The sequence below is a fragment of the Anser anser genome (genome assembly GCF_964211835.1).
Source record: "Anser anser genome assembly, chromosome: 11".
Classification (NCBI taxonomy): domain Eukaryota; kingdom Metazoa; phylum Chordata; class Aves; order Anseriformes; family Anatidae; genus Anser; species Anser anser.
The window spans coordinates 14990967-15017555 of record NC_139732.1 but is presented as its reverse complement, the minus strand read 5'-3'; the positions used below and the strand labels follow the sequence as shown (position 1 = coordinate 15017555).

At 42.2% G+C, this 26589-nt stretch overlaps 1 protein-coding gene across 23 annotated transcripts in view; it reads right to left on the bottom strand.

Moving 5' to 3' along the window:
- The window catches only part of LOC310879827 (uncharacterized protein), a 225534-nt gene that overhangs the window by 78337 nt on the left and 120608 nt on the right, over positions 1-26589 (bottom strand). For 6 of the 23 annotated variants that reach the window (XR_014571135.1, XR_014571136.1, XR_014571137.1 and 3 more), the window contains exon 1: positions 16751-17171. The exons of the other annotated variants lie outside the window; for them this stretch is intronic. The gene's annotated coding sequence lies outside the window, so the exon portion shown is untranslated. Of the gene's footprint in view, positions 1-16750; positions 17172-26589 lie in introns of those variants that run through there. 23 annotated transcript variants of the gene reach the window in all.

Sequence of the window (26589 nt, the reverse complement as noted above, 5' to 3'; positions counted from 1 at the left end):
TCAATTAAAATTGGAATCCAAGAAAACTTGGGGTGTTCCCTATTACCCAATATGCACAAAAGGGAGTGACTCAGAGAAGAACTTGTGCCTTCATTTTGAGCACAACTGGCACTCCTGAACTAGAGGAATCAGGGTCATAGAGCCATGGCTATAAATAATTCTGAATTTAAGGCTACAGTTAAATGAAAACAGAAAATACAACTGACAGCACCTATGCTTCTTGTCTATCTCTATATTCCCTCACAATTGACCTTGAGAATACTTTCATATTAGCCTAAGGGTGAAAAGAAATGTTCTTCACTACAATAATTTAATAATAGCTTGTCCTCCTTCTGCTCAACATGCAAGTAGACACTGCTTTTGTAATACCTTCAGAAGGTACTTTGTTCATACTGTTCACTACTGCACAAAGCACAGGAACTGCATATGCCTACGATACAACATTATAATACAAGTGCTAAGCATCAAGCATTCAGGTACAATAAATCACAGTATCACAGCACAGGCCAATGCCGTGAAACAATTCACCTGCCATTCAACACAAGCATTTAGAAAGCTACTTCGAGGGTGGGGACTCCTGCCCCTCAACTGGAGGAAAAAAAAATATATGAAATCAAACTGGAAAGTGAATTTTGATTCAACAGGCATTTTGTCAAGAAAAAATGTCTGTGAGCGGTTTGGAGATGGGGTGAAATCAGATTGTTAAACTGTATTTTGTTCACATTTATGAAATGCTACAGTTTGACATTGTCATACGTTTGGTGATAGATGGAGGAGAGAAGGCACACACTTTCCACTGCCACTGGAGCAGCCCCTGAACCCTGGAGCCGCACTGCCCTCTCCTGAGCTTTCAGCACACTCAGCAGAGGAAAACACAACCTGCTTTTTCAGAGTGCATCCGCAAGCCGGCAAAACATCTGCGAATGCAGTTCAGGCATGTTGGATAAACTTTGCTGTTTTGCAGCCACACTGAGAAATGGCAGTGAAGTCTATAGCATGGATGCCACTGCCTGCTACAATCCGTTACCTTTCCTTCCTCGGGATTAAACACCACAGATTGTCAGCAACAGCCAGGAGCTGGGGACCCTTCCAGAAGCCTGGACATGAGCAGTGTTGCTGTCTCGGGTTACCTTCTTGTAAATATGATTAGAACAACCTGAAATCAAGAAACTGCAAAACAAAAACCTTCTCTCTTTCTCTCAAGAGCAGGAGCTCATCCAGTATGCTGCAAGATGACAAAACAAGGCCTGTAAAAGGAACTGGGAGCTTTGCTCTCCTACAGCACAGCAAGCAGTGCAAGGATTAATCAACCAAATACCATCAGCAGCAATTTTGAAGATACACTCTTATGAAGCAGCTACGCAGTACTGTCATTCCAGAAGGGAAAAATGCATGTGCATTCACATCTGTAATTACCATGATTTCTGGGTTACCCGTAATAAGTATACAGACCAGCTGCCAGGGAAAAGGCTGTTTGTGACTAGAACTAACGTAACTGCATACATCATTCTACCATGCAATGAGCTTAGATGGTAGAGATCTGTATCCAAGCTGTATATAGCATATTTCCCTTAAAAGCCATTTCAGCCACTTCGTAGGCTAAATATAGGCTTAATTTTCAATAAAGCCAGTTAAATACTGCTTATCTTCATTTTCAGCTATCATAAAATAGCCTCTTGAAACAATTTTTTTCCTCATTTCCCCTATTCACATAGTTTCCCATCCCTCTCATCTGATTTCCCGATTTCAGCTCCAGCCCTGCTTTACAAGCCTGTGCCTATAGAACTGGTTAGCAGTTCCTTCCCATCTTTCCTGCAGGGGTTCACGAGGACACACGTATACCACACAACTCCATTTTGAAGGGCAGTGAGTTTAAAGGATGGTAGTTTCACTTCTTTCTCTTCATGCTTAATGCTGAGTTTTTCCTTCCCTGATATACTACCACTGCATTACATGCTGTAAGTTTATTTAAACAGAAATCACAGGGCACGGAAAGCAAGGTGACAATAAATAAACCAGTAAGTCTTTGCCGCAGCTCTAATGAACAAGTTCAAGAACTTGAAGTAAGAGGATTTCAGCAGTGGAAAGAGCTAAGGAATAGAAAAGGGCACAAGCTCTTACCCTGTCCTGAGGGCCCACCGCTACCACCGTGCTCGTGGCAGATGCGATAGCCAGGGGAGCAGTGGAGGAGTGCTACTGCCACACAACAACTCTGCATGACTACGCCTCGCGTTAGCAAGCCACCACTCCTGGGCTACAGTCATTTAATGCTTACTTTTACCAAAGCAACATCCGTATTTGTTAACTTCTATGCTCACAGTTCTTTCTTGCAGGCACCTTTCTCCGTGATGCTTTGCTCTCTTCCATTTATAAACATCAGTTCTCTCTTTACATTTTAAACTGAGCTTAAATTAATGCTGTTGTTTTGTTTAGCAGCAGCAAGAACTTCAACTACCAAAGCACCTTTTCAATGCCAAAACATCTTTGTTTGTGCACCAGCAACAATGATTAATGTCAACGCAGCTCTGGGAATTATGTTTGTTAATTAACTGCTGCTGTAGAGCTAGCAGGCAGCGTACAAAACATGGCGTTCCTACAGGGTGTACACAAATACTTATTATTTTTCTTATGCAAAAAAATCCCCATGGAAGATGTATTGTTTGGTTTTGTTTCAGGTAACAGATGAAATAGTTACTCTTTCTGCTAGGTATTTTCGAGTAGGGTCTCCTCGCCTGGGCTCCACGAGGCAGAGAGCTGGAGCGAGTGAACAGAGAAGCAGGACGGGTTCCTGTATTTTACAGCCCTCTAAGCTGGGTCACCCCTGGAGCAAGGCAGCGTCTGCTCTAAAATGAAGTGTGATAAATTTCTAAGGGGATTATATGACACGGTTCTCTGTGACAGCACGAGACTGAGCTCAGGGACCCAGCAAGCCCCTTTCCAGCTCTAGGTCGCGGAGCACTACCTCCCAGGCACCGGCTGTGAAAAGCCCTAGGACACTTGCCGCAGGAGAGCGGTCCGAACCGACCTGTGGTGCAGGTGATGCTGACAGGAGGCACGCAGCATCCTCGAGAGGGACCACTTAAATCAGCTGGTCCTGACCGAGCTCTTTGTTGCTCTAGAGACCACAGCCGTTTTGGGCATCCAGATAATGGGATGGCAGAAACAGCTCGATGTAACTAGGATCTATAGCCTGAAATCTCCTGGCTGAGGTCTCACACCAAACAAACTTACTGAAATATGCCCTGGCTAGGAACTGATCCATAACAATAACCTCTCCCTGTGGCTCACTGCAGAACCCTTTTTGCTATCCTGAATCCTGGGATGCTGCTGTAATTGACTCCATCCATTACCTTAAAATGTTCTCCAGTTTATCCTGCCTTTATCACATCTAGCCATTGTAAAAATCTCTTCTGTTTTACATCTTCCCTGTGCTTTCAGCAATGCTATTACTCCTATAATAAGCTTAATGAGGACACTGAGTGGAAGAGTCTTCACATAAATCATCACAACAGAAAATGCTCCGGAGATGCATATAGCAATGTCACACTGCCCTCTGTTGAAATCTGAGGCACGAAAGCAATTTGGAAACTTCTTATTTCTAAGGACTAAAGGTTAATTATTTAATACTTTTTAACAGCAACAGCTCCTTGCAGCCATTAGAGAGCATGATTATTTTCTTCCACAGATTACAGCATACATACTGAAATAAGTTTAATCAGCCGTAAGAGAGAAATCCTCACAACCCCCCAGTCTGGGGGCAGTAGGGAGAAGCTGCGAGTTCTGAACTTGAGTCTCCCAGTTAGACTTGAGGACTCGCCCCACCGCTAAACACAACTGGCTGAGCCCTCGGAGCATCTGAGTTAGCAGTTCACACAAAGCCAATCCAGCTTTCACCCAATTTTCATCAACTGCCACAATGACCACATCCACAACCTCTGGCAACCGTGGCAAACAACCTCTCCTTCAGAAAAACCACTACAGGTGATACTTCTTCCTCAGCAAAACTGCTTACTGAGTGACCCTGGGAAGAGGTGCTGAGCAGTGCGCAGGTATCGCTAGTGTCTTTACAGCCCTCTGTGCTGTAAAGGACTCTCCTGCTGCAGAGCTCATCCCGTCTCTGCAGCATATTAAAAGCATAAAACACAAATCATTCTTCTGTACTTATCAGATTGTGCCACATCCCCTATTTTTCAAATCCCAGATGACACTCTGTGATTACACCACAAAGAGTTTTTGACGCACAGACCTATACTGTAATTAGCCCACTTTGCTTTGAACACATTGCCCCAGAGATGAGTCAGGAACAATGTGCAAGAGAAATGTCGTACTCTGCATTCAGCAAGTCTATTCTTAGGTACAGGAGGAAAATTGGACTGTGTGAGAAACAAGTAGATACTCTGACCCTGCTCAGCTGGAGTTTACTCTCAGTGGGTTGGAAGTTGAAGAAAACATCTTTTGATGATATTGGCAGTAGGTCACCGTCCAGAGAGGCAACGCGCTGGAATGAAGGGCTCGAACCAGCTGCCGTAGGTGCAGCAGCAGCGGGGTAGCACTACGGCAGTGGGAAAGCGATGCCCAGCGCATCCCATCCTTCTGTGGCCACGCAGAACCGCCGCGAATGCCATGTGCAAGAGACGATGAAAGCAGTTTTACGTTGACATCTAGTTCAGAAGGAAGGAAAAAAGACTGGCCTCTATAATTCAATTCTATGCTTTGCCTGTGTAACAGCAGCGTAGTGCCCCCTTCAGAGACGTTCCCTCTGTAAAGCTGACAGCGTGCAGTCTGAGAACTCCTGAGTAAAGCCCATTCAATACTGATTGTTTGAACGCATATTTTTATCTTATGTGTGACATTCACAAAAGCAAAGGCAAGCAAGACTCTTCAAAATGTATCTTCTAGTAAAGATAATGCTTTCTGCCTCAATGACAGCTACAATACCAAATCCAACTTATCAGCATTCTTCTCTGATCTAAAAAGTAATTCATCAGCTATCCCATCGTATCTAATAAGGATGTGCTGTAAGGTCTCAACTTTGAAAATCTGAGTCAAAAGCATTTTTAAGAACCCCATGGAGCTTGTTTCATTATCTAGCATTTGCTGCAGACACCAGAGCACCAGCCTTTTCTTTATTTCAATTACAGTAAAGGATGTTTTTTCCAGTGACTCTAAAAGATTATTATTTTTTTAATTTTAATATTCAACAAATTATATCCTCTGTAGCATGGCCCGAGAGGACAGGAGTTGTGGAGCTAAGTAAGTCAGAATCAAGCAAACTACTGATCGATTATTTTACATATTTATTTCCATTTCATCACCACTAAAACAGGAATATACTAGCTGGCTTTGTTTAAAGGACTCTTTCAGATCCTTGGAAGAGTGAAGTGTTATTATTTTGTCACCCCTGTTGCAAGCTGGCACAAGTATTTGAGGACATGTAAGGATAACACTATGATGGAGTCTGAGTATTCTCCAAGCAACATTAGCTTGAATTATATATATATACACCTCTCCCTGAAATGAAGGTGGTCATAAAAAGCACACTGAGCACCTCCCCTTCTGTCAGGAATTTCAACAGCAACAGCAATTTGCAGTCAGATTGCCAGTGTCACTTAAGAACAAACTTTATATCAGAATAGAGGCAGGCATCAAACTTTTCTGATTTGTAGACTTTTTCATTATTATTACCAGAACTACGTATAATAGAAAACTGAACATGTGTACTCTGAAGCCTAAACATTTAGATGCACGCTTAAAACACCCTGTGAAGGCTATAAGTAACAGACTGAGATCACAAAACCCATCCCAATGGTTGCCAAATGTGGATCTAAAGAAGAAAGGCTGCATCACTTCACACTTGGAGTCAAATTCTATTAGAAACAAAACCAAACCAAATAGCACATTGGGCTAACCAAGAACCCTGTGTTAAAACTCACAGCCAAGCCCACATCAGTCTGAAGGGAAAAAAAAAAAGAAGTTTTCAATGCTTCAGCTGAGTAGCACTTCACCCTGTGGCAAGTCTGCATGCACAACAGCTTTATAATGCTCTTTGGTTTAATTTTTCAATACTGATCCTGAAATATTAAACTCAAGTTCAGTCTTTAAGACTTGACATCATTCAAGCCCAGAAAGAAATCTCAGAGAGAATGAAGATAAATGTGTTGAAACAAGAGGGATGGGGAGGAGGTGATTAACCAGAGACTTCTATGTAGCCCTGTACTGGGTATTCTACAAAGAAGAAAGGTATGTCCTTTTTTGCTAACAGTTTGATGCTAAAAACTCATATACCAATCTAATGGAGGAAAATCCATAAACGAATTTAAAATAAAGTATAACAACTTTGGTTTGTAACACTATTAATAAAACAATAAACCTAGTCAGTGACAAGACTTGTGTAGGTCCACATCCACATTGTGTGTTACTATCTGTTAATGCTCTTTGGTTGGAAAAAAAAAAAAGTAACAAGCACATAGCGAAGCTACATATGAAGCCAGAAAGGACCTTTACTTTGTCTGCTCCCTTCTCTGTTTGCTTCCACATCATGATTTCCAGTTTTGTTTCAAATTTAATTATCCAATAGGCCAGTACAGCCGTAGAACTCTGGATAAAGCAATATATATTAAATGCGTTCATTTCCCTTTGCGTTCAATAAACACGTCTAATTATCATTTGAACCCTGAGTTTAGATTGCTCTACTTTCTAACAAAACAGAAGGCTTAACAGTTTTGTGGGTTTTGTTGGGTTTTGTTTGCTTGCTTTAAAATCTGCCAGCTAGTTTGAAGAAGGCCATTTGATCAGTGTGAGCTCCTTCCTCCCTAGCAGCAGACAGGCTCAACTTTTTCCTGGCTTCAGAAGTTCGCACATATTCTGCTCTTCACTACTTGAGGACAAAATAAATCAACCCAAACTCCCAACTATTTCTTTCACCTGAAGAGTGGGCTGAAGAGCCACTGAGGGCCCAAGGGGGTGTCTCATTGCTCCACCTCCGTGCCACTGCAAGCGGCGGAGTGCAGTGGGCAATGGGATGCTGAACCCAGCCGCAGCGCTGTCCCTCAGCCCCTGAAACCCGCCCGTCTCTGCCAGACGGCTCCACAAAGAACTAGCACTTCACCTAGTTTCTTCCTCCCTCTGATGATGGGGAGAAGACGCTAATACCTCTTCAAGCAACTTCAATTTCCAGAGCTAGCTTCATCTCAGCAGTGCGCCCAGTGACTTAGTGGTCTCGGGACATACAGCACTCAGGTGTTCAGTTGGATGAACTACTCCTAATAACCAGCATTATCTTTCATTCTTAGTTATATTATTTTTCCTAAACACTACCAGTTGCAACCAGAACATACAAAAAAGGACAAGAAGCAGTTGTCCATTCATGTTTTTCCACTTCATGTTTACGAAATTCCTTTTTATCTCCATCAAAATCAAAGCACGGATTTACTGCACCTTTTAAGGGCATTACCTAACACTGACTGCAGTCAAATAAGAGCAGGAATTTGCTATCACCTTGGCAGGAACTTGTGTTCACTGGAGACAGCAGGGTCAGACCAAGCCGGTGACCGCTGAAGACCTGGCCAACGCCTGTTCCTGGAAGTGGAAGAGGAACCTCATTCCCCAGGGGGTTGTCTCAGGCATCCACAAGAACAAGCAGAAAGTTTTGCTCTCTGCTTCGGGGGAAGCAAAGGTATCATGTTTTGTTCATGTTTTCCCATGCAGTTTCCTGTGAATATTTATAAGGTAGGTTTAACTTCAATACATTTTCAAGCAAACCCAAAGAGCACATCAGACAATCTGAGAAAGCACACATTAAATGCTGAGATACTGAGTGAGATCTCAGGAGAAATAAGCCACAGAATTAATTTATAACACAATTACGTTTTTCTGAATAATATGGCCTGTTATATGTAAGGTACCTATTTAAGTATTTTCATTTTTCTTCAACCTCCAGAAAATAGTTTGAAATGCATTCTTCTCCTTAAAAGCTCTCTTCAGTGTTTTATATTACACATGAAGTCTGAATTTCTTCTACAATTATTAAGATAATTTGTCTACCCAAAGTGTAAAATGGATAATTTCCCAGCTATGAAAATACCAGTATTCTGCTTCAATACGTGCTGTTATTTCCTTACCTATAAAAAAAAAAATCAACTGATGTCATTATCTACCTGTTACAAAGATACTTCAACTTCCTAAAAAGCCAAGATAAGTAAAATTGCCATTCTCCAAGGTCTACTTTAAAGCAAGTAAAGGTACATTTTATATTTAAAGGTGAAGTTTCTTCTTTCACCCTAAGGACTTTACATTCTCATCTTGATGTATTAATTAAAAGCACATTTATGGTGAAATTTTAATTATCTCCCTAATAAATGGCATCACAAGGAATAAAATGGTCTCTTCACAAGTCTCTCTCAACTCCCCCGTGTCTTGGAAACAGCACTGCTTCCACAGCAAAATAAGAATGCAAATTGCTAGTAGGGCTGTGAATGCTGATGGGCAGGGACCAGATGGCTGTCTTACACTCTCTCTTGATCAAGGCATGCTGCAAAATACTGCATCCAGAGCTGGCCACGCAAAACGATGAGACCGCTCCACTTCCTTCCTTTCAGCGAAAATCAGAGGGAAAGGAGCATTTTTGTGAGGTCAGTTTCTATGCTCTTCCCTGGGGCAGTTTATGCTCCTCTGCACACCTAGGCAGAGAGGGAAAGGACAAGAAATTTGAGATATTTCCACTCCCCGGTGCCATTGCCACTTACTGAGTCGGTGTACAGATGGGAAATCTTCACCCCGTGGAGCACCGGTCCGGGCATGCACGGCAGCAGCTGCACGACCTTGCATGGCCAATCCAGGGCCGTGACAGTCCAGCATGACCCAGGCTATAATGATGCCACATCACCAGCAACAGCATGGGGATTTTGCCTGCTAAAATACATGGCTATCAGGGCAAGCATCAGGACTGCTCTGAAATACCATCTAAGGTCACTCTGTTTCAAAGAAAAGTAAGAATGACGATAAAAAAAAAAGTCACGCTATCAAATAAGAAGAGGGGAAGAGTTTCAATCTTTATACAATGTAAGTATAGCCCAGGCATTCAGACGGTGAAGGTACATGATTAGTTTTTAGATGTCAAGTGATGACAGCACACAGAAGGTGGGAAACTGAACATTTACTATCCAAATGGTAGGAATTGTTGACTTTTTACCCACATTTATTTATGCATACACACAAAATAAATACACAGGATGGCCTCTAATCTTGTTGGAAGATTTGATTCTTGTATCTCTTTCCAAGATCTACGTTACACAAGACACTCCAGATCCCGTCAGGCAAAGTTTACAGACCCGTATTTATGTCAGAGTAAACCACGAGCACAATAAGCCTCTCCTCAGTGAGCTACGGTCTCCCCCTTAAAGAAACTGCTAGCAGTTTCTGCTGTTGGCTTTGCTTTTTATCACCCAGCTATCCCTCCTGTAGAATACTGATGATCAAATCAAGCCAATACTTTACACTTCTGAATAGCTTTTACTGCATTAAATGAGTAGAGATAAGTAGTACTAATTCACTCATAGCTGGAGCTACGGATCCATTTCTTTTTTTGGAAAAGCTTGAAGCCAATTGCATCATGCAGCTAAAATCCTGTTCACTGTTTTCAAAACAGACTGCACCCTGTAGCCTCAATACCGTTGGCTTGTCGCCAGTCCCTTTAAAAACAGGGGGGAAAAAATCAGAGTACATTACTGTTATACGGAATACTTCATTGATTAACAAGGAACTTATGACTGTTTCTTTTAACCACAGCCTAGTCCTTCTAATCAATTTTCTCCACCTTTAGTTAAGAAAGCTACTCCAGCTGTGCAGAGTAGCAGAAAGTAACAGCATTTCTAAACACCTTCCACTTCCAAGACAAGACCCTAAAGTATTGAGCTACAGCATTATACAGAAAAGCATTAATGGACTACAAGACCACAACCATAGCATTAATTGCCAATTACACATTAGTCATTTGCGAAATTGAGCTGCCTGTGTTTGTTGAGCAATGTTTAAAGGTCTAACAAGCTGTGAATGATTGAGAACAGGTATCTCCTAACTTTTACTCAGATGTGCCTGCATACATGTTGACCAAACTGATGACTAGGTGTGTAAATCATAATTTTAACATATGCAATGATTAGCATCACTGTGGTATTTTCCTGTTCGGCTAAAATGGGATGTTTGTAATTAACAATGCTTTAGCTATTACATGTTTTCCAAACCGCCTCCTCTTAGCTGCAAAGTCTTCAGAAGTTTTGAAAGACTTCTCTCCCCTCACCAGTTCAGAAACTATTATTTGCTCAAGGTGTTAAACAGCAAAGAGTCAATAGTATACATTATGTATCGTCATTACATGCTGGCATGATTCCCCTGCATAAGAGATTAGTCTACATCTCCAACATGTTGATTTCCTAATAAAGCATATTAATTTGTCTGTGACAGTTATTGCCTTAAACCATCACAAATTAAGGATGAAATAAAGTATTTTATTTTGAACGTTTTCATTTATATGCTCATCTGTTGAAGTAGAGACATTATTTTCATGCAAGTTATGTGCATGAATCAGATTCGCTTGCTTGTAAACTCTTAGTCGCTTGTAATTAAGCAGCTTATTTTATATGCAATACAGGGTAGAGATTTACTGCGTGTGCACTGTCCTGACATGTGCACAACTTCCCTTGCAGACCTGCACAGTATAGGCACTACAAACCTCTATTTTTTATACTTAATATTCCAAGTCATGCAGCCTACAGGAGGAGGCCAGACACAAACTCAGGGGGTTGACTAACCAGCTGAAGGACACACCACCCACGTCCCTAACACATATACAAAAGACGCTAAAAGGCAAACATCTCTCTTTTTTTGGTCCTGGCTGGCCATGGTTAACTTACAGCTGCTCACAGGAGCTGCACGTGCCAAAAGCGCAAGTAACCAGCCTGGGGAACCATGCGGGCGGCTGCTGGCTGCATCACTACCACCACAATAAAACAGCCAGATCGTATATCATGGGCCTAAATTGCAAAGCCTCCCCCATGGCATGGAAGCCAGAGCAGAGCCCTTTGGTTTGAGCGCTCAGCAGTCAGAATTTTCATCAGCTTTAATGTGCGCTTTATTACCCCCCACAGAGCGAGCAGAGACGACGACGGATCCTCTTAGCTGTATTCTGGTCACAGCTCCTGCTCACAGCTCCTCCAATAATTCAGTGTCAGAGCACGGTTCCTCATTTTCATATTCCTATCTCATTTGTGTCACAGGTCCAAACTGGAACAGGGGCATTATTATGCCAGATATTGGAGGGAGGTCACAGATGCATAGCGCTAACTACAGCAATTACTGCCAAAGGAAACCAGCAGTTGCTACAGAGTGATAATGTAAGGCACCTCGGCGTACCTTTCAGCCGGGGGGGACACTGAGGACTGCGTGATAGCAAAGTATGGGTGACTTTGCAAAGCAGTGTGCAGTAATCAGGATACACTTAAATAAAAAAAGTCTACGGCACTTACAGTAAAATAGCACAGACAACTTGAGCCAAAGTCATGAGCATCATTCAGGAAGTTACACAAGTATTCTGCAAAAAGGCCATTCATTTCTAAATCACACTGCAAGCTGCGATGCCTTTTAAAGCCAGAGACGCTACCAGGTCACAGGCTCTTCCCCCTCCCAGCTAAGGCCAAGTCACAACTATAAACCCCAATGGGACACCAGGAAAACCTCCCACTGTCTCACAGAACTGTCTTTTCCTCTCCAAAGAAATCGCACCGAGTGGGCCACCCTCTCACACAACAGTGACGCATTACATAGTCAACATATAGTCCCTGGTTTCCTTCTGGTCCCTTTACAACATCTCACAGAAGCCAAAATTTAGCTCTTAAGCAACTAGTGTTACCACTCTGACACGAAACACGTCAGAAATTGTACTATTAATAATCTCTTGCACTCGTCATCCACTGAAGTGCCAACCTTTTTTGACAGACGAATTGTTGAGGTTGTGTCAATAAAGTGCCGTTAATAAGTTTTTCCATAATAGGTAGTGCATCTGTCAGTTGCTAGGCAAACTTTTATTACAGCATTGCATTAGATGAAAAGGTGCAAAAACGATTCATGAAAAAAATGGCAAAGAAGTCTCCCTTCACCGAAGTAGTTAGAGAAAAAGCCATTTACAAATTCAAGCTGAAATACTGTAGAAATTACTAAGGAATTTGAAGGGGAAAACGTGTTGAATTATACATCCTTTGGCTGAATTTTAAACAGCAAAATATTTATCAGAAACTTTGAAACAGTACTTTCTTCCTGAAAATTCAACAAAGCAAAACATAGGTATCTGCCAGATCCCATCTGCATCTTCCAACTCACGACGTATCAGCACAGCTGCACCAGCACCACGGGGAGCGCTCGGGAGGTGAGACACTGCCCGCAGGGATCTGCCCCTGGTTCTGGCTCTGCGCCGTTATCTGAACTTAACTTTCAGTCCCATGGTCATTTCAGTGTAGACCTAACTCACCTGAATAGCTGCATCACATTAATGACTACAAGAAAGCATTTGTCCCGGGAGTCGTATTTTTACAGGACACGCACAGATTACAGCTTTATGTCCTTAATGGAGACTCTGTCAAGTGGCAGAATATAAACCAAAGGCCCATTAATTAAGCTTCATCCCCCTCGGCCACCCTCTGCTCCAGTGGCCCCAGCGAGTAGCCCCTCTGCCTTCCTTACCTGACCTAAACTGCTGACAGGCTTCTTCCTCAGCGCCTAGGAGGGCGACCTCCTGAATTCAAAAAGGAGATTAAAGGTTCAAAAGTCTCCTACCACCTCTCACCAGGAAGTCTGGCTAACACCCTCAGATGCTCCCTTTCTTGCAGCTCTATGAAGATTGCTAATCATTCCCCACCAAGTCGTGTTGGCCTGCGCCAGCCCTGCTCCACCCCAGCACCCCCAGAACCAGACCCCACACCGTGGTCACGCCGAACCCATCTCCATCTGCCCTGTGCTTTAAAAAGCCCTTGCTCATCACTTCCAACCTATCTAAAATATTTAATGAATATTTGAAATGGGTACCAACGTTTAGCTTGCCTCCTGGAAAACAAGGGGGAAAACATATGGGTAATATGCAGCTTGTTTTGCAAAACAATAATGAAGCATCTGGTAACTTCTCCAGGAAAAGACATGCAAGCTGAGGGGATATTTTACAGAACTTGGAAGCACACATGGAATGGTGTACTGTTATCCAGCATGTGTCTAAACACACACAGTCTCCTAGCACAGCTTGAGGAAAGATATTTGGTATATTCATTGTAAATCTCTGGCAAGCACACCACGGCTATCTGCTCACGCTAGCAGACACAGGATCCAGCCACGCTCCATGCAGCCAGGCCAGGCACCAGCCACGCCTGGAACTGCACAGACAGGGCTCGTGACAGAGTTGCAGGCAGAATTGTACCCCCATCGTGGCATCAGCAAACACCTCAAATGCTAACGGATTGCTTCCTGCTAGAGGCATCAGACCTATCCTAGAATTTTGATATTCTTTTTTCCCAAATAGAAAAAAGAAAAGTACCTGTGTTTAAAGTCTAGTTCTCTACCCTGCTGTGAGGAATAAGCAAATTCCATTTGTATGATTAAAATCCGAGGCACCAAAACAGATCCTCCAGACACCACTTTTCTTGCATTACCGTACTCCTTACAGCCCTTCGTAACACGCCAGACTTAACAAGCACGGCGTAGCTGCACTCACACTGCTCATCCACACCCAGTGCTGCATTTTGAGCAACGCTGGCAGCGGATATAACAGACCTTGGATTTGCCTTAGTACTATAAGAAAGGAATATTAATTAGAGAACTGTAAGACAATTTATATCCAAGTTGTTACAAACTACTATAAAAAGGATGGGTGCTGATAGAGGGAAGGGCATGCAGCTAGCATGTAGTAAGCAAGGACATGATCAAAGCCAGGACAAATAGACCACAAATACCGTATAATGTGCAAACACCTCTAAGGTATGCATAAGAATCTGTGAAGCATCCTCGCAGCAGGAGGCTGAAAGCACATTTGGCACGGCCTAATTTGCCAACATATCACAGCCAACTAATAAAAGCATTTCTCAAAGACAAGCAAGTTCTGCTGGGCTGGCCTAGCACCATGTAGTAAAATTAAAAAGCTGTTCTCCATACAGCACACAGCATCCATCCAAATCTTTGTTACACTTTCAGCCGTGCATGTAATACATTGTTAGAGCACGCTGCCTTTTGCTTAAATTACCAGCGTGAGGGCATTCATCAGAAGGCAGCCTCACGCTCGCAAGGACAGCTCAGCAGCCGGCTGCGCTCTGGGTCCCTGCTTGCACCCAGCAGGGCACAGGATGGGATGGGATAGGATGGGATGGGACGGACCTGCTGCCCCACCACACTCAGAGGGGGGTTCACTGCAGCTTGCTGCTCCGGGGCAAGCAGGCTGCGAGGCCAGGCACTGAGCTGCTGCACCCACGGACACCAGCAAGCACCTCTGAGAGACTTCCAGCTAGCCTCCATCTGCGCTGAAAACCCTTCTTGTAGGTTTCCCAGAACAATCCTAACAAACGCTGTGACTTGGGTGTGATTCTTCAAAGCACCAACTCTGTCCCCGCTGTCCTTTGCTCAGGAAATCCAAGGGGGAATCGCATGAGGCAACAGCCCCATGACCAAATATTGCGAGGCTGGGGGTTAAGAGTAACCCAGTCACCATGCAGTAACTGCTGCCATAGCAGCTGCAGTAAAGCTTTACCTGTTCCCTGCATGTCCCAGTACAAGAGCAAAGAGCCCACACTGGATAAGGAGGGCTCCATCCCTGCTCCCCAGCGGTGGTTACAGTTAGAACTGACCCCAGGACTTGTTTCAGCTCTCTGCACCCATCACTGCAGTCAGAACCTTGGGTTCCCAAGTACCCAAATTCTTCTGAAAATTAAAATAAAGCAGAAAGGAACACTGTCAGAAATTTCAGCCTTATCCCAAACCAGTGTTCTGTACAAGTATCTATAATGCCTCAGCTCACCGATTTCCAAGGAAGAATTAATTATTAATAACTTAATGCAATGAGAGCTGCTGTTTTCATTCTCCTCACAGCTGTCAGGGAGGCACAGACGCAGCACCACCTTCTGTAATTGGAATCTTTATTTTACAAACAGTGCAATAGACTGTGTTTTATCTCCTTTGATCCCTGTGTAATACAAACAAGGCTCACTAATCAAGGCTCCTTCCCCTTTGTTTGCCCTTCAAATGCTGCAGAGAGCCTCTTCCTGCTGGATATTGTCGTTATGTACACTGCACAGTGAAAATGTGTGTCATACAACAGGCATTACAGTTTTTGTCCTGACTTTAAGGTATCTCCATAGTGCCAACTGGCAGCACAACAGCCTGGCCAGGTGCTGTTCTGCTGAAGATACCATTATGTACCAACAGTTAACAAATCTATCAACAGATTTCCTGTATGATTCTTGGTGCTACTGAATTAAAACACACTGCAGAAGAATAATAGTGCCTGGATGGTATACAAAAACATATCTAGCTGGCAGACCTGAAGAATGAACAAAGCAAAGCAGCTCGGCTAAGCCACAGAATGGATGGAAGTGCAAGCAAATCCTAACCCTGTGGAAACTCCCTCAGTCAAAGCCAGAAGCAGAGGCTGTTGCTGTGGCTGCAGAAACCCATCTTCAGTTGGTAATTTGTCAAATCTTAGCTATCTGGGGCATTTGCCAAAGAGCAGAATTGTCTGTGAGCATTTCAGCCACAACATTTTGGTCACTTCTGAGAGGGCCCCTGAGTAAGAACAACTGACTACTGTCCAGGTTAACTACAAATTTTTACAAGCTTTTTTTCTTTAAGAGCAGGAGTGTCCCTGTGCTGTGGAGCAAGGAGACAAAATATAATAAACAGCTTTACTTTTCATGATAACCTGCCTGATTTTGACGTAACTTCGTAAGGAAAGTTCCCATCCATTGAGTCTCCTTGGAATATGTTGAAGCCAAGACATTTCAAGGAAAGAGTTCACTGTTCTTTTGGCCTCCCTACTCAAGCTGGTTCTAGGATGCATGAGGGGTAACAAAGCTTAGAATTTGTAAAGATAAATGCCAAATCATCAGGGACAGGAGGGAAGAGCAACACGCAGAAATAGTTGGGACTGACTAGGGGAAGAAAAGAGACATAGGAAAGGGGATGAAAAGCCAAACAAGAAGTTTGGGCTCCAAGCAGTACAAAAGGAAATGCAGAACTGATGAGGAAGCAATATACTGGGGAAACAAGCGCTCACTTGACAAAGAGCGGTGTCACTGGAAAGCCAGAAAGATGGGAAAAAGATTGGATGAAGAGCCAGGAGAATAGCGTGCATGATGTGAGGAGTCAAGATAGTTATTGAACAGAGCTGGAAACTCTGTATGAGGTCTTGCAGTGAGCCGAGTACCTGCAGTAAGGAAATCAGGACTGTCTGAATAGCAACTGGGATCTAGGTAAGTGAGGAACAAAGCTTGTATCAGGCAACAACCCACCTAGAGAAAGGGCTTGTTTGAAAGGGAAGGAAAAATCAAAGGAGTTTCTGGGTAAGTAAGTGGTGGAACATGTGTCCAAAGAACACACCCTCTGCCTAGCCTTCAGCAGCACATTGTAGGGATATAGACATCTTCATTATTTTAGGAATGGGGGAAAACTGTTTAAGCATAATTAGAAAGCTAATTAAACCAGTTATTACATTACATTGTTAATTTACCTTGTGCAATCCACTGGTAGCACTGCAATCCAAGATTAGGGCAGCTTTAGATGATCTTTTTTTTTTTTCTCAGAGTGTGAGCTGGATCTCGGTAGCTGAGGCCTGGATGGATATCTCTACTGCAGTAAGCTGTTGCTGCTTTTTTCCTTAGCCACAGCAGTGGCCAAATAAGCAGGATTTCTGTTTTCTTATGCAGAGAACTGGTAAAGATAGGCAAAGCTTACGTGCTTCCCAGCCTTGCTGTGCTAGGCTGACTGCTTTTCTCTTTGAGCACACAGGGAAGGGTGAGGCCCACTCAGCTGCCCCTGTCCTGGTTCAGAGCCCCCAGCTGCCTGTGTAGCTTTCCTCCCTTTCTTCTCCTCAAGAGGTGGAAAGAGATCAGGCAGCAAGGAGATGAGGAGGCTTTGGATCAGATTCTGCATTCCTTACCTAAATCCCAAGAGCTCAAAAGCTTTCAGCTGCGTCCTATTCACATCTTTTCCTTGTCAGATATCCCTTGATGAGAACAGAACCTGACAGGAGGGGAGGAAGAAGGAAATTACATAAGCAAAACAAACGTGTAATTAAATTCCCTCTGCAGATGAGCTGATCGGGTCTAGGCTGTTACTGTACTTCATTCTGTCACATTCTGGACTGCTTTTCAAGGAACTCACTGCTAAGTGAAATTAAGAGGGTAGCTTAATATTTCCTTTTTCCAAGAAATGCCATATGTATGGTCTCTCTTTTCACTCTTGCTGTCTTATGCCATTCCTACTAACGTGAGCATTGATGGGATGAAGCAGAAAGCATGTATTTTCAAGGTACTAAAATGAAACCACCAAAACCATGGCTGAATTATGCAGGAAGAAAGCGTGCTTCTACCAAGTGCTAGCCTCCATAGGGTACAGACCTAAGCCGCCTTAGTAACTGCTTGCAGCAGTAACAAAATGCCAGTTGACTGACACTGTTAGCATTTCTAAGGCATCTCATCAATCACAGCTTAAGTCTTTCCCAGTGAGTAACTTAGGAAAAACAAGGCCATTCTTCCTGCTTGTCCTGCTCCGATGATTTTCAGTGGCTCCATTATTCTGAGTTACTGATGGATGCTTTGTTTCTCCCATTGCACAACTCCTAGGTACAAATGCCTTTCCATTCAGCACACAGATTAAGTCCCTACCCCACTTCACTTTTCTAATTGGAAACAGGCTTGAGGCAAATTTGAGAAAATTGGTTCATGCTTCCTTCTTTCAAAATGAAGGAGCTGTTATTTTTAAAAAGCACACAGAGTATGTTGGTGGTAAGTTTTCAACACTGCCTGAAAAAGAAAGAATGTAAGTTTCTAATGAGAACACTAGGTATTATAGTAAATTGCTGTATTTTTGTTTCAGGGTCACTATGTAGAAGTACCTGAAAATATGCCTCATAGGGAGCAAACAAGATTAACTCCAAGTATTTTATCTGTAGACAGCATATCATTCTGACTTTCTTAGAGTCCTTAAAGAGACCATGACAAACTGCAAAGTCCAGATATTCATATGTGGTTCTTGAAATCGTGATGCAACTGAAACAAATTTCAACAAAGAGTATGTGCATTTGACTCTACACTATACTGGAATGGCATAACTGTTTGCAAAGAGTCCGATGCACTGCTTCTGCACACCAGTACTTCTGTACCTGCCTCTACGGCAGCAAAGTATGTAAAGATGTGCCATTGCATTTCAACCTGAGCATCAGCACCTCCATCAAACTGTAAGAAGCCGTCTACCGTGACTTCCTTAAGGGACTGGAATGGAGCTGAGTGCCATTTGCTACCGATGTGTTAGACATGCCCAAACAGCATCCTCAGGTCTGGGATATACACCGGAAATTAATTTTTAGAGCAACAACATTCATTTAATAAGAAAAAAAGCTCAGTGAAACAAGACAAGATATACTTGCATTGGTTGCAAGAAGAAATAAAATACGAATCATTGAACTACAGCAGGCTTCCTTGTCCCAAGTCCAATGAGACTGCTTCTACACAAATATATTTTTGCTTGATTTTTGATAACTTCTTTGCAGCATATGCAACCCGAGACATTGTTGCAAGGCTACTAAGAAAGGCAATGAAATAGTTGTTTGAATTAGCAACGTAATAGATTAAATGGAAACTTTACCCTCTTTTTCAGATACTTGCAGCAGCTGCCTATGAAATTATGGCAGGCGATTTGTCCAAAGGCTCTCCAAGAAGTCCAATTTGTTATAAAAATTATGTCTAATTTTCTCTCAGTATTCTGATCAGCTGAAAGCTATGTCTTATTTTTTTGAGATGCAAAAGAAGGGAATGGTAAAGTTATAAAGTTGGGAATAGAAAAAATGAACTTCCAAGAAAAATGGAGGGAAAAGGAAGTGAACCTTTCAACTAAAAAAATGCTAAGTAGTAAACCCTCGGTATTTAAATCAGCAAAGACTACATCATGGTGAAATCAGGCTTGCCATGCTGTCAGTTTTATTTTTCAACTTTTAACTTTAAAAGATTTTAACAGAGTTTTGGGAAATAACTGTTTTATATGCATATTTAAATTATTTTTAGGGTACTGGGTTATTTATTTTTTTAAAGCTAACAGCAGGGTGACAATGATAGTTTAAAGTAAAAAAACAAACAAACAAAAAAACCCAGCACCTTCCATGACACAACTATTTCTGAAATTCAGACTCCGAAAACTATCGATTTAGTGCATTAGACGGATTTGCATGCATATAAATTCATGACTTAAAATACCAGCAACTGTGCTCATACAAAATTAACATGCACACACACTTGCCTATGTCTGCTCATTATGATTTAAGTGACCTTTATTAAGAGCTACCAGTGTTTTCCTGGGCTGAGGAAGCCATTTACATAAATGATCCCTATGAGAGGGAACGAGGGCTCCCTGCCTCCCTCAGCCTGCTTTAAAATCTTACCCAAAGTCAACTTCTAGAGGAATCGGTTCCTCATCTTTGAAGCAATGTTTGAGACCACAGTCAGCCACACTGCTCCGCAACAGCAACAGACTGCATGGAACCATGGTTCAGATCCATTTGTAAAAACCAGTAGGCTTGGTTCAACTTCACTACCACTAAATGATTTCTCATTATAGTAGCCACAGAGTTGATTGGTCTAGTTTGGGAAGGCACTGAATATGAAATGGAATGGCTTTACAAATACTGCAGTATCCTTAATGATACACATTTGGAGAGGATATTGTATCACATACTTTGGGGAGGACTTAGTACATGCAGTTAGACAGATGGCTGGATGACTGCTTATCTATAGAGTTTATTAACTGTATGAGTTACTAATGATCATATTTCCAGCCAGTTTTACCCACAGTTTCTAGCCTTTATCTCAAAACTGCACATGCAATTGCTTCATCTCTGCTCAACTGCTCACCTCTCAGCCACCCGTACCCCAGCCCTGCACGCAGGCAGCCTGTGCAGCTCAGTAACAGGGCACTGCAAGGCAGCGGACCACGGTGTCCTGCCGGCATGCACACAGCAGGTGCAAAAGCTGCCTACACGCTTCGTCTTTTGTGCCCACAAATCCCCAGTTACAGGGGACAGCTTTCCAATGCCTGCCTTCTAGACTTGGGTGTAATTACAACAATCATTCCAGGAAAAAAGCTGAAGCATTAAAGCATTCCTACACTCCTTAAGAAGGTCTAAGTAATGAAATGAAACTGGATGATCTTTAAGGTCGCTTCCAACCCAAGCCATTCTATGAAGTCAGACTATTAAAGGAGTTACAGCTCGCAGTAGAGCCTGCCACTTCAAGGAACACACCGCTCTACAGTCCCTGGACATTTAGCCTCAGGGCTCACACAACTGTGCTACTTAATGAGCCCGTGCTCACCGTCATAAGGAAACAGAAGTCTGCTCTTGTTAGCATGTATTCAAACATCCCGTCCAACCGCAGAGAAGCAGAGAACTATCAGAGGCTGTGGAGGCAGCCCTATGGAAACAGGAGAATTTGTATGAGCTGAAAATTCAAAAGAAGTTGTTGAGATGGAGCTGCTTTTGGAGAGTCTTGGGGACTTATTGCAGGATCAGGGTTTTGGGGTGGTTGGTCAGTTGGTTGAAAAATACACCTTTATATGTCTCTCTAAAACCAAGATTATACTTCAGTTCTGATGTAAAAAGAAAAGAAAAAAAAAGATATGTCCTTGGAGAATCTCACTATCAGCGGTATATCAGTGGTATATTTCTTTAAAATAAAATTCACAGAGTGAAGACCGAATGATGGCACAATGTTATCCCTTTCATCAAATCTAGACAATAATTTCCCTGTAAATAGCAGCATTAAATGTTTGCCTATCTTAGCTGCAAAGGATATACAGCTTATATGATCCAAACAATTGCCGGTAATAAGCTCAGAAGTAAGGAAAAAACATTATCCAGGCTAGCAAAGTGGCAACCTGCTGTAATACATCGCTATAGTATAAGTTGTAGAAATACTCATTTATCTATTTGCCTAATGTAATGTCCAGTACATGAAAATTATACTTTGCACCATCTTATTTACTACAGAGGAGAAGGTTAATGCAGGAGAACATATTAAAGGTCATTTTCATTCCTTGAAATAATTAAGTGTAGCACTTGCAGAATCCTTTTGAGAGGATTTGCAAGAGTGCTTTTAAATAACTCCACAGGTAACTGCATTAAAATAAATCCTCAGGCAGCAGAGATCTAACAAAACACGAACAAAACAGCAGCACCGTTTTGAGGGAGGATAGCACTTTCTTGTTCCAGGTTTGTTGAGTTTTTAAACCAGCAGTGTCCTCTGCACACCATTTCATTCTATGGCTCTTGTAAGCACAATAATAAAACTCATTTTCCTTGTACTTAAAACGTGGCTAAATCCAGATTTTCCTATTGGAACAAACCTTTAATGGAGAGCAAATATAACCCAGCCTTCACTGTCCTCTCACCCAAATCTCTCAATGTTACCAAAAACACTGGAGCTATCACAAAACTATAAAGGGAAACTCATGAAACAAGAACAAAAATTAAACTGAAACTACCACGTTCCTGGGGTCAGCTGTTGTGCTGGACCCAGAAACTCCTCATCTCAGCACACAGAAGAGGTGACAGTGGTTTGGGGTAGAAAGACCTGCCACCGATCACAAGGCAGCAAGTGGAAACTGGGTGTGCAGCCACAGTGAGGAAACCCAGCAAAACCTCACGAACACTGACGTCTTTGACAGAACGGCATTTCCTGCCATGGCTTGGGTTGTGGTGTCTTTGTGAGATGGGGCACGTGGAAAAATTTATTTTTAATAGCTATTACTTCAGTGATGTCTTCTTCCAAGGTTAAAAAAAAAAAAACCTACAAAGCTGATGATAATGAGATATATGCATAGAATAGGAAAAAAAGGAAAGTATCCTGTATTTTAATCAGTAGATACAACATATGTGGCAGGAATCTGTGTGGCCATACCAACCGGAGGAGTGCAGGAGTAGTGAGCCTATTTTCCCTGGATGAGGTTATAAAGGAAGCAATGAGATGTGTCAAAATTATTCCATACAGAAACTCCCACTTTGTACATTTTGGTGGTCTTTGTTCGTGCTGACAGCTACAGGGACACTGCTTTGCTTGAATTACACCGGGGGACATTTTTCAAAGCAGTGGCAAGCTCATTATAAGCACTGCCTCACCTTGTCTCCATTTTCACCACAATGCAAGGCAGCATGAGGCCGACCAAGCTTGTGCTGGGGTCTTGCTGGCTGTCAGCACCCACCAGCGTGCAACAACAAGCCTGGCTGCCAGCACCAGCCATCGGCTTTGTTCAGCCTCCTAGAGTTGATCACTTGGACAGCATATCACTTTTCAGTGTCCTGCAAGATATCACTTCTGTTTATTTCTCTCTGCTTACTGCTTGTAACCATTGCACTTGTTTCTGCGTAGGAGTAATGAATACGTGAGTGGAAAAGCCAAGGGGATGGGAGCTTTCAGAACGTTCTTGAAAAATCCCTAAGATGAGAGCTGGATGTGGCGGGGCCAGGACTTGAAGCCCAGTGCCCGCCCGTTAATCCTCACGCTGCCCCTGCCTGGGAGGCGCAGGCAGTGCTCCTCTGCATGCCCACCGCACCCCTCCGCGCCAGGCAGCCCCCAGGACGGGCAGCAAGGCACTACAGAAGGGCTTCTCCTTCCGACATGAGTCACTGTGGCACAGACATCAGAAACATCTTGCTGCTGAACTCTGCTGTCATTTACATGGCCGTATTTTTACCCTTAGACACATTACAAGCAGAATGGAGAATGCATAAATGAATGCGCAATGATTATAGATATTTATACGCATCCTGCGAGTGAGAGATCACGCCTATAATTCATGTGTGGCAAAGCCACAAAATTATGAAGGTCTTCTTACCACTGCCATTTATAATTCAATGGGAATCCATTACATTTTTATTTCTTCTGTTACACGAGGCAATTTATGACTGTCTGTATATCACATCATGTTTTAAAGGTGATGATAATATAAAAGCAGCCTGACCTCAAAATGGAATAACTGATTCAAGCAAAATGCTACTGCGCAAAAAGTGTATTTGGTTTCTTAGAGAAATAAGTAACTCTATGTAACATTTTCTATGTTTTAGTTATGACATTAATTTTGGGAAATCACTTTCATCAAAATCTCTTTCTTTACTCAAAATCTCTTTCTTTACTCAATTCATAATCTCTTTCTTTACTCATTTCACTCTATTTTCATTTTTCATTTTAGGAGAAGAGGTATGTTTTTTTTTTGTTTTGTTTTTGTTTTGTTTTGTTTAATATTTATTTATTTAATCACAATCAAACATACAAATTCAAACTATTTCAGAAGCTTTACATTAGCCCATCCTCTAAACTTTTTCACTATGGTCATTCCCGAGCCATTCTGAGATCAATACCGAGCTGCTCCCAAGCCAAATGGAGATTTTAGGGCTGCTGCAGTGTAACCACCTCCTAATTGTGCTGTGAGGCATAAGCATGTGGTGTGCTCAGCCACACTCAGAGGTACTGTGACGACATCGCTAGAAGAGGCCACGAATAAACGTCAGATAGTTGTAATGTCTAGCCACGCAGGACTGGATCGGATAATGTCACACTCACTATCATCTACTTGGAAATGAAGTAGCATTTGTCACAACAATATCCTGTGTCCTCCACAGAAGCTGCAAGGCAACCAGATGATCCTGATATCCCATTAGATACATCATGCCATTTCTGAATACAAGGCACAACATGAATGTTCCTTTATTGCTATTATTATTGTTGCTGTTATTATTTCTAAGGATAAGGGTTCTGTGACACTTGTTTTGTTTCTTAACAGCAATACAATCTGGTTAATACTTTTGCAAAGCTACCACATTTTAAGTTTCAAATTCCTAACTTTCTAGTACTAAGGAGAGGATTGCCAAAATATCTGGTTACTTTTTTTTTTTTTTTTTTTTAAATCTGTGAATTCTGTTCTCTGGTGAAGAGCTGCCTGTCTGTGGACAAAAGTATTTCAGAGCAGATTCATAAAGATTGACAGCCAGCTAAACTTTATACATCTTGACCCCACTAAGAGCTCAGTTTCACCTGCACTAGAGGCATTTATATTGGCATAATGTGTTACACAAGTATAGCTGAAGTCAAATTACACTTAATAAGCTAGACTGTATTTTAAAAAAGATGATGAAATAATGGCTATAATATTTAATGTTCCACTTAACTGTCACATTAATGGTAAATCTATCAGTAAAGATGATGGAGCTGCAATGATTTAGCAATTTCCAATCCAGACCACTAGAGCTTGTGAGTAATAGCAACCAACAGCATTGTGGGAGCAATTCATGCCTTTTCTGATATGGAAAATTATTCTCTAGAAATTCCTGAATAGTCCCAACTAACTGGGACCAGTTATGAGGCTACCGGGAGTCAGTCAGTGTACCAGAGCGTGGCTCTAGCAAGCACAGAACATTATCCTGTTTCCCAGGCATGTCTTAGATGAGGTTTTATGCAACACCTGAATGACCTGCTGGTTGTTACTCTTACGGTGCCCAAAGACAGACAGCTCCTTTGCAGCGTCAGACAGGAATTCCTCAGACTCACCTGCACTAACTGAAGGGAACCATTTCCAGCCAGACCAGGCCCCTGAACCGACCTCATGGCATCTCATCAACGTGCCAGAGATCAGAGGAGGTAGTTCAGGAATAACCTGTCTGAATCTTGTATTTGCTGTGTAATATATTTTACTTTATATAGGTTATAGTCTAGGTTCAATTCAAGTAATAATTACATTTGAATTGCAATATAGATCAATTTATAATTTTAAATCCATTTATTAAAAATTATTTAGTTTTAAATTGCTTATTGCAATGGAAAAACAAGTTTAAGTTTATCCTTCTGCATTTAGTGCCTGGTCTACTTCATCTGTACAGCTTGTCATTTAGTACCTCTTAATAGAAGATCTTAAATTGTTTTGCACTGTATTTTACATCAGTATCATTTAGTACATGCTTTAACTCACTGAATATTCAAAAAAATCCAAGAACTGAAAATTAAAAAAAAAAGGCTAAAAAACAATCAGGACAGCAAAATACTTGAACATCTGCGTCAAAACACATCCTTTTTTAAAAGGGACCACTCTCGGTATGAACTGGAGTAAATGATATTAGAGTGCCTGCCTGAACATGCAGTACATTTTCACTGTTACACCAGTGAGATACAACTCCCATAAAGGAATGATGGACTGCTAAGCAAGGATGATGAATAACAAATTTTTATCAATTCTTCAAAAATTCCAGAAGAGGAAATGATGCTGGTTCAACTGCTTTGATTCTGTAAACATTTTGCCCTTTCACAGAAATGTCTCTGGTAGTACAAGTGGGAGAAAATGTTGAAATTATTAGCTTTCTAGTGATGTATTTCAGGTCCTCCCCATCTATCAGGGGACTATTTTTATGGTTTTTTGCATGTCATCCTGACTACACAGCACTTCATACTGCAGCACTAGTTCCTTATTTTCATATTAAGCGAGCTTAATGTTGGACAAAGGTGCAAATTCATCTCCTGCAGCCTAATGCTTGAACTTTGGTTGAACTCTTCACTCACCAAGGAAAACTGCAAGTGTCCAAACAGCCTCCTCTTCAAGGAAAGACAACAGCTTGAGTTCCACCGTTCACTGCAATGACTGCCAACACAGGCTTAGCAGATGCTACATAGCCCACATACTCGAAACTGTTTTTTCCTTGGGCACTGAACATTGTTCCTCAGCCACATGCTAGAACCAGAGGAAAGCTCCACGGTCCATTACAACCATCCTGAGCTATTTGATCACTCAGATTAGAAAGCCTCTGCAGATTATACATGAAAACATGCTGGTTTACAATTAGCTGCTTTAGGCTGTGTGCTGTATAAATTTGTGCTTGGTGAGCTCTGTGCAAAGCTTTCTGAATAGAAGCTGAAACCCACGTTTCTATCTTTAGTACTGACCTCCCCCAGCAGTAAATTGTACGGCCACTGTGGTCTGCTGAGAAATCCAGTAGCCTCTGGCCACAGATAACTATCCGCTAAGTAACCTTCCATAGGATGCTCTCAAGGTTAAAAAAATGTGTTTAAGATTATGCTGGCTTTCACTTCACATTCTTGTATCCTTCCTGAATTCCAGCTTCCCAGGAGATTCAGCTCAGTGATTGATGCAATGTGTTTTTCCTCTTGTTCTTAAAAGCTGATTAATTCCCCACAATAGGTGGGGTGCATTCTTTCAGCACTGGAATGAGAGCTGGCCAGCACAAAGCAGCACACAAGGAAGATAAAGCTGTGATGAAAACAGACCTGGGCTTGTGGCGAGTCGTGAGAAGCGCTCAAA